This window comes from Ictidomys tridecemlineatus, chromosome 4, assembly GCF_052094955.1.
Source record: "Ictidomys tridecemlineatus isolate mIctTri1 chromosome 4, mIctTri1.hap1, whole genome shotgun sequence".
NCBI classification, from domain to species: domain Eukaryota; kingdom Metazoa; phylum Chordata; class Mammalia; order Rodentia; family Sciuridae; genus Ictidomys; species Ictidomys tridecemlineatus.
The window spans coordinates 104,341,730-104,350,717 of NC_135480.1; positions in this window are offsets into that span (position 1 = coordinate 104,341,730).

Genomic DNA, 8,988 nt, shown 5'->3' on the forward strand with positions numbered 1-8,988 from the left:
TACAGAGCTACATGCCCGACTCCCTGTGTTTTCTCTTTGTAAAAACCTATATCTAAGGATTAATGAAGTTATATTTAAGAGCACGGTTAATATTTTAGATGTTACAAGAAAAGATTTTCATAATCAGCTATTCATAATACTCAAAGCATTTTTTAGAGTATATGTGTAAACTTCCCAGCAAGTTTGAGGGGGAAAAAATAGCCAGGAGCTTTTTGAATCAGATGTTAGACACCTTTTCAATTAGACTCACACCCCATATCTTATAGCAGGAGCCCAATACAGCTGTCTTTGGGTGTTGCAGCCTCTTTCTCCACACTTTTATAAAATAACCTACTTGTTATGAGTAAGCAGGTTAGTTTAGAAGCAGCAATTAATTAGCAAATGGGAGAAAACCTCCTAAAGGTGGAAATTCTCAAAAATGAAGGTTCAAATAATGTTATTGTCATTTAGGTAAATTCATTCATTCAACAAATAATTTTAATAACCTAATATATTTCAGGCATTGGGCTAGGAGGTGGGCTAAAACAGTAAACAATATCAAAAAGAACAGTAAGTATTTTGATAGGGAATATATAGAAATTCTATGAGGTCATAGGTCAGTAGGACCTCATATAGCTTGGGGAAAGTTTTCCCTAAGGATGTAATAATTAACCAGATCTCTAAGGGTGGAGAGGCAGGAGAGTGAGCAGAAAAGGTTTCTGGGAGGAAGAACAGTATGGAGGAAGGCTCAGAGGTGGAAGAGTATGAATCATCTAAGACACTGAATGATGTCCACCATGGCTGGAATGCAGAATTCTGGAAGAAGATTTAGAAAGAGATGGAGACTAGAGAACAGAGGTGAGGCTAGATCCTGGGGAGCTCAGTTGGCCCTGGAAATACATTGGTTTTTCCTAAGAGCCATGGAAGACGCTGAAGAACGCACTCACTGAGGTGATCAGATGGGATTTGTATATGAGGAACATCTGTCTATACCGTGTGAATGAGGTGGGGGTGGCTGGGGGATATAAATTTGGGAGTTAGCCATGGTTACATGTGAATAAAAGACATGAGGAAATGGCCCATAGAGCTTGGATCAAGTGAGATAAGCCCCAAGGACAAAATCCTAAGGTCAACCCGAGGAAGAACCAATAAAACTGAAAAGGAGCCAAAGAAAAGTGTCCAGTCAAGAGAGTGCTGCTTTACAGGAAAACCAAGGGTAGAGACTGCTTCCAAAAGGGGCAAGTGGTCAGTACCGACAAAAATCTCCAAGAAGCCCAGGACACTACGGGCTAAGAAACCTCTAAAGTATTTAATGCAGGGAAATTATGGGTTAGCATTCAGTGGAACTGTCATGTCCAGGAGTGCAAACAATGACTGGCTGGTGAGGGAACCAAGATGGCTATTCAAGAAGTGCCTCTCCAAATGTGGGGGTGGCAAAAGAGCCTGTAGGGATGGTAGGGGATTGGGTCAAAGTAGGGCATGGTTTGTAAATATGAGAAATTTGGAGAATGCTTAAGTACTGAAGAAAGTGAGGAAGGCCAGGTGGGGGTGACTGCTTAGAAGGCTGGAGAGGCTGAGCTCCAGAGTATGGAGAACAGCAGCTTCAGTGGGAGGAGGAATGGTCTTCTGCTCTCAGGGGAGAGCCCAGGCAGTTCCTGGGTTTGATGGCCAGGGTTCCAGAACATTCCTGTCTGGGGATTCTCCTTTCTTTGTGTGTAAATGGTGGTGGGGATCCTTTCTCTACATACTCATTGTGAAAATGTAGTCTTGGTTGAAGAGGAAGTTTCTGAATAGTATTCATAAAATGGAGAGCTAAAAACATTCTTAAAATGTTGTCTTTTAAGAAATAAATCCAGGCAAATGGAATTCATGGCCATGTCCACCTATGAAAGTAGGACACTCATTATGAAAGTTGATGGTAGGTGCACTAAAAACAGGAGTTCAAAGTAAAACTGCTCCTCTTACTCTAATAAACATTTTATGATAAAATCTAATGGTTAGGTGAATTGAACCCATTCACATTATATATCCAGACTTAATGTTTTTTTATCTGAACCGTTGAATGAATACATAACCACTAATTGCAGTAGGGTTATATTAAAATCAGATAGCTTAATAAACTTTATAGATCTGGATGCTAATTAACACAATAACCTGAACTTAATTAGATACTTGTATTAAATGCTGGCAATAAGCAAGTTCTTTCTTTGATATCCACTTTAAGTGCACACTAAATATCACAGCATGGTCCAATAAGGACATACACAAATAGAGTTAATGACGTTTGAAGAAATTAAACAGGGTAAATAAATCATGCTCGTATTCACATGGAGCCCACCCTGGGGGACAGAAGGACACAGGAAATCATGCGCATTCCCTTGTCTCAACTTCATTATGCAGAATCCAGTGATCTGAATGAACGACAGAGAGTTAATCCTCCTCCCTGCAGCTGAGACCTCTTCTGTAATGTTGGTTCTGGAAGGAGGAAGCCCTTGACCTCTGGAAAAGGACCTATAAAGCACTGGAGGGCGAGTCCATGGCAGGAACCAACATTCTCTTTGTTATCACTCAACCTACAATTTTCCTTCTTTCCAACCCAGGTGCACAAACAGGAAAATGGGGATCAAGCAGCCTAAACTTCTAGAGAAAGATTTATTAAATAATCACAATATTTACTCAAATCTCAACAACTTGAGCATCTTCTCTGAAACATTTCTCTCTTATTCATTGTCCTTTTCAGTCAAATGGGATTTAACCCAGATCTCACAAATGAATAAAGGGACAGAGGCTCCTCTACCCTTTTCTTTTTCCTTTTGGTGCTGTGACTTGAACCCAGGACCATGAGCATCCTAAGCACACACTACCACTGACCTACACCCACAACCTTCTTTTCCTCTCCTTTATTTCCTTTTCTCTCCCTCCCTCCTTCCCTCCCTCTTCCTTCCTTCCCTCCCTCTTCCTTCCTTCCTTCGTTCCTTCCTTTCTTCCTTCCTTCATGTCTCTCTCTTTTTTCAAGGTTTCACCATTTTGCAATGTTGCCCAGGCTGGCTCGAGCTCCTGGGCTCAAGGGATTCTTCTGCCTCAGCCTCCTAGGTAGCTGGGACTACTGGTGCGTGTCACCATTCCTTTTTACCTTTTCTTTTTTAAAAAATCATATTCCATTTTGAATATTTGTTCACTTATTTACTTACATTTGTTTATTTTAAACTGCACTGGTGTGGTATAATTGATGTACAAAATACTGCACATAGTTGATGTGTATGATTTGTTGAGTTTGGACATACATATACACCTGTAAAATCATGACCACAATCAAGGGACTAGACATAGCCACCATCTCCAAACGTCCCCTCGTGTCCCTTTGTTCTGTCTTTGTTGTTCTGTTTTGTTGGTGTCCTAAACAAACTGCAGTGACTTCAGATTTGGTGTGGCTATCATGGAACTCCCAATTACATGAGCTCCATCTCAGGGAAGGTGCCAGAAACTACTGATGTCACCCACATATGTTCTTATATCGTACCAGAGATGCTATTTCACACTAGCGAAGGAAACAAAGGACTACTCTTCTCTTGAGGGTCCCCTGCCTACTTCCTCAGAAATCATAGGCACCTTGAATTTCATGAGCCAACCTGGGCTATCATAGGGCTTATAATACTTGGCCATCCTTTTGCTCTTCCTGGCTGCATTTCAGGTCAAGACCCAAAGGCCACACAGCTGGTATGTGTCTTGTGAAAATCTTGCAGAGGACATTCTTCTTATCAGTCCTGTCCATTGCTATTATCTCATTTATCTTGACTTTTGTTTGTTTTAATTACCCAGAAATGTCAGGCTCATCTTTGCTTGGTTGCTGATACTTGGCATGTGTTTGATGGTGTATCCCAAGGAAAGGCAACCTCCTGGGTATCTGTCTTTCTTTACTTCTTTGGTTGCCCTTTTCTGGCTCTGCATAGTACAGCCTCAGATAATGCTGGTTGGGCTGCTTACTTTGCAATTCGGGTTAATTTGGTGAGTTTTTCATTGGACATACCTGGCTATGGATCCTGCCTCTTGCCATTTGCTAAGTTTTAGGACCTGGGCAATTTATTAAATTTCTATGAACTTCGTTTTCATCATTTGTAAAATGGGAATAATAATGCCAAGCATTATTGTAGCATCATCACAGACAGTGGGTTCTCCATTCAGCTCTTACTAGAGTCTTAAGATTTAATGTTTATCTTTTACAGTTGTATAAGGAAAGACACCGTAAGATATTGTCTTTGTAGCTACTAGGGGCTCCAGGTGAAAGGCACTTTCATTCCTCTTTAAAATGGTAAGAAGAACTCTATGTCTAACTACCCAATAGTATTACTTTAACGAAACTGTGTTTACTTGAGTGCACACATTTTTGACAATATTCTGGGCCTTGAATAATCCAAGGTCAAATGCCACTAATCTTAAGTTAAATAAATGCATGAACTCCTACATAGACCTAAACACAGCTAAGAAAGGACTAGTTTTCTGGGCACTTGTATTTTCCATAGTGTGTTACAAATGTAAAGAAAAATCTTTAAATTTCACTCTTCATGTTTAAATTGTTAAAAGGCAAAATTACAACAAATCTAGTTTTGCAGAGCTCAATGCTTTATTTGCAATCCTAGAATTGGGTAGCAGTTTGAACCAAAAATGGTCCAGAATGCCCCACTTCACCACATGGGAGGTTATATGTATAACTAGAGAAAAGGAAGTCATGTGCAGAGGCAGGCTGATGGGTTATAGCTCCTGTCTATCTTATTTGAGCATGGTTTGAATCACTGGCCACTTGTGATTGGCTGAGACTATGCTACTTGTTACAGGAGTAGGTTATGATCTATTTACACAGCAAGTTAGGTTACAGTTTACTATGAAGGGAGAGACTTTTAGGACAAACTAAAAATATGAACAGAGGCAGTTTTAGACCCAATACCAATGCTGAGGCTGTCATGAAGGTGAGACAGGCATGCGTTCTGCCTATTTGTTAGCCTAGCATAGTTGAGTTATGACCAGCTTAGCCTAGACTAGTGTAACAGTCTAACAGGGAGAACCCATTAACAGGAAAACAAATCAAATCAACTGATGCGGCTGGAAATAGACATCGCACTGCAGGCTGGAATGGTGGCCGGGACCTACTTTTCTAAAAGTGATGAGGAAAATCCCCTCTTCGCCCTGAAGAAATTCAACTCAGAACACAGAGGACAAGGAGTCCACCATCAAGGAAAGGGCAAGGGAGAGACCCCTGCATGAAGCCAGGAGGCTGTGAGGTTGGAGATCTCTGGGTGTGGCTCCGGGAGCCCAGTGAAGGAATAAGAGGAACAGACCACGGGGAGCTTGGAGGAAGTAGGAGGTACCCTAAGAAATGCCTTAGTTTTTACTTCTCCTGGTGCCTCCCAAGAGTATTTCAGAAGCCCATTCAAAGATGCTCTTTGAAAGCACTCAATTAGTAATTTAGAAATTGATATGCTATTAAATCAAACTGAGAGTGTAACCATTTAGGAAGGACATTTCAGGCTTGGTTACTGATTCAGGTAATTCAAATGGTACTGCTCTTTTTAAATAGCCCATCATCACCTTTTAGTATAGACAACTGCTACACCTCAGATCTCTTTGTTTAAGGGATCATCTGGATATGCAGCAGCCAGAGAGAGGCACCTTTAGTATGTATCAGGTTTTCTCTTTTATGATGAATTTTTTTACATAGACTTCAAAATTGTTTCTTTCTCCACTTTCTTTGGTGTTTTGGAAAGAATAAATGTAAATTGTTTAAAAAATTGAAAGTGAAAATGTGTTTGGAGCACTTTAACAACGGTCATCAGAGTTGGGATAAGCATCCCACAAAGCCCTGTGTGGTCAAGGCATGGTCCTCAGTCTTGGCACTACTGGGAGGTGGTACAGAGCCTCTGAGAGGCGGGGCCTAATGGGAGGAAGGTAGGTCATTGGAGGTGCACCTCAAAGGGGATCGCAGGCTCTGGTCTCTTTTCCTTCCTCTCCCTTTGCTCCCCAGATGTCATGAAGTGAGCATCCTATTCCACTGCCATAACATGCTGTCTGGTCACAGTCCCCAAATCAACAGGTCCACCCAATTATGGACTAAAACCTCCAAAACTAAATCAAAACAAACCTTTCCTCTTTTAAGTTGATTACCTCAGGTATTTGTTACAGCCATGGAAAGCTAACTACCCAAACTGTCAACTTGATTGTTCTGCTCAAATCAAGGTTTTATTCTGCTAAGTCAGTTTAACCTGTCATGTCTGCTTGTTATTGTTTGAAGATTAAAATCACACTCTTCTCTCTCTCCCACTTACACTTCTGAAGAGATGTGTACTCACAACCACAGAGACCGAGCAACACAACTCTGAATGCTCTACACCCTCTCCCTGACCCAGTCTTCACCCCCTGCTGTGGAAATAGGCAGCCTGGGGTTTCCAGCCAGAGACACGATCTTTGGTGCCAGCACTTACACAGTTAGAAATAGCCTTGTATGTATGGACAGCAGGCTCTTGCTGACCGCTCCTTTGGCTTATTCCTCTCTGAGCCCTTCTTCACCTCACCTCTTTAGCGGAGTTAACACCAACCACTCTCTGATACACCTTAGTGACTCCAATACCAAAACCATAGGTCCTTGAGAGGAAAGAACTCTTTGTTGTCTTCTTTCTTGGGTCTCTAAAACAAGGTAAGGATAATGAAAACAATAACCTTGAATTAAAGCTGTGATTCATTTATACTTAATGGAGTTAATAGATGTAAAGTACTTCTTAATGTCCCACATACATGAAATGGGAAATACATATTAGACATTAGCAAATATTATCATCATGTTAAGTACATACTAAGTCCCAGGGCACTATGCTGAATCCTTTGCATATGTAATCTCTTTTTTGTTCAAATATTCATTTTTTAGTTATAGTTGGACGAAATACTGTTATTTTATTTATTTATTTTTATGTGGTGCTAAGGATTGAACCCAGGGCCTTGCACACGCTAGGTGAGCACTCTACCACTGAGCCACAACCCCAGCCCCAGTTTATGTAATCTTATTGAATCGTTTGGAAGAACCCTATGGGATAGCAGATAGTTTACACCCATTTTACAGATGAAGAAACAAAGATTCTAAGAACAGAAGAGCTCAAATTCGCACATTGGCTACATTTTTGAACTGGAATTCAAATCAAATATCCACAGCCTCTGTGTCTATTTTTTAAGCTTATTGTGTTTCTCTTCAGCAGGAATGATTTGGAGATAACCAAATGATCATAACCAAATGACATGATAATCCCTCATAAAATTTGGGGATATCATTAAGCTGCAAGATTGTCTTAGACTTGAAAATTCTTCAAGGAAGACTTAGATGGCTTATGAAACATGAAATGCATCTGGGTGAGGTAGAGGGAGGGATAAAAGAAAGGAAGAAGAGAGGAAACATTTATTAACTATATAATTGTACATTTATACCTATTGAACATATAAATTATAATTTTTATATATGTACACATGTGTGTGTGTGTGTGTGTGTGTATATATATATATATATATATATATATATATTTATAAAGTCCTAAGGACTTCTTTTTAAAATTTCTTCTTTGTAATGATTTTTTTAGGTTAATTTATGTGAGGGCACCCAGTTAGCTAGTAGTCAATGCAAAATTCGAACCCAGGTTGGTCCTGTCCCTGGGCCCAGCCTCCTGCTCACAACTCCCAGGTTGAGAATTTGTGCTTCAATTCCAAACCCTAGGACACTGCAAGTGCTTTAATAATGATTTCATATTTTCCACTAAGACACTAAAATGGCTTATCAAAAGAGGTCAGGAAGTTAGCTTCCTTAGAGAATAGTCAGAGAAAAAGCTAGACAGTCGTGTTTGGGGGATGGTTTTTCAATTCAGAACTGCCCAGAGGTGTGAAGATAGATGGGCTGACCTCTCAGGTCCCCTCCAGTCCTGGAGCTCTAGGATTGATTTGCCAATGAAAATGTCAGGCCTTTTCTTCCATAAAATGATATATGATGGTCTAAGTACATTCCCCACTTCCACCCCCCACCTCCTTAGAGCTGATTAAAAAGCAAAGATCAAATCAGCAGAAACAAGAGTTCTTCCAGGGAAAGGAAGGGTTCTCCAGGAATGACGAGATATTCCAAAGATGAGGAGAGCCCTGGGGCAGTAGGGGAGTAAAAAAGGAAACCTAGCAGACTGGGGAGCTGCTGGGGTGTACTGGGGGCAGGTAAGTCAAAGGACAGATGCAGCTGAGCTCTGCCGACTGTCACACGTCGGCATGAAGTGTCAATTGGTCAGTGCTTGAAATGTACTCTAATTAAACAAGCAGAATAAGTGCATGAAACAACCTGAGAGCCATGCATTTTTTTAAAAAAAAAAAAAACAGGAAATAAGGCATCAGTCTTGAATCAGAACTCAACCAACAATTATCCCCTGAGCACTTAGTCTATGCAAGACACTATTCTGGGTGTGAGGGATACAGAAATGAACAAAGCAGAGCTGGACACTGCCCTTCTGAAGCAGGCAGAAAAAGGTAAAACATGATATTCTAGGCAGCACCAGGCACTGGATCGAAAATAAAATAGAGAAATGGACAGGAGATACCAGGGTCAGGAGTAGAAATTTGTCATGTTTAATAGTGTGGTCAGGGATGCCTCACTGAGAAGGAATTACCTGAATGAAAGAGCTGATGGGAGAAGGGGATGAGTAATAAAGAAATTAGGTGGAGGAGCACGCAGGTCAGGGAGCACAATGAGGCAGTGTGCACCTGGAGCCCTCAGAAAGGTGGGGTGTCCAGGTAGCTGAGACGAGGCGGAGTCAGAATTAACAGAACAGATGGCGCAGCCCTGGAGAGATCTGAAAGGGTTCAGGTTTTTACATAGAACGAGATGGGAGCCACTGCAGATGACTAGAGAAGGGATGTCATTTGACTTACATTGAAACAGGTTGCTCTGATGCAGGATCAGGGAAAAGGGCACAGACTGTACTAGGAAGGGAAGGGAGGCAG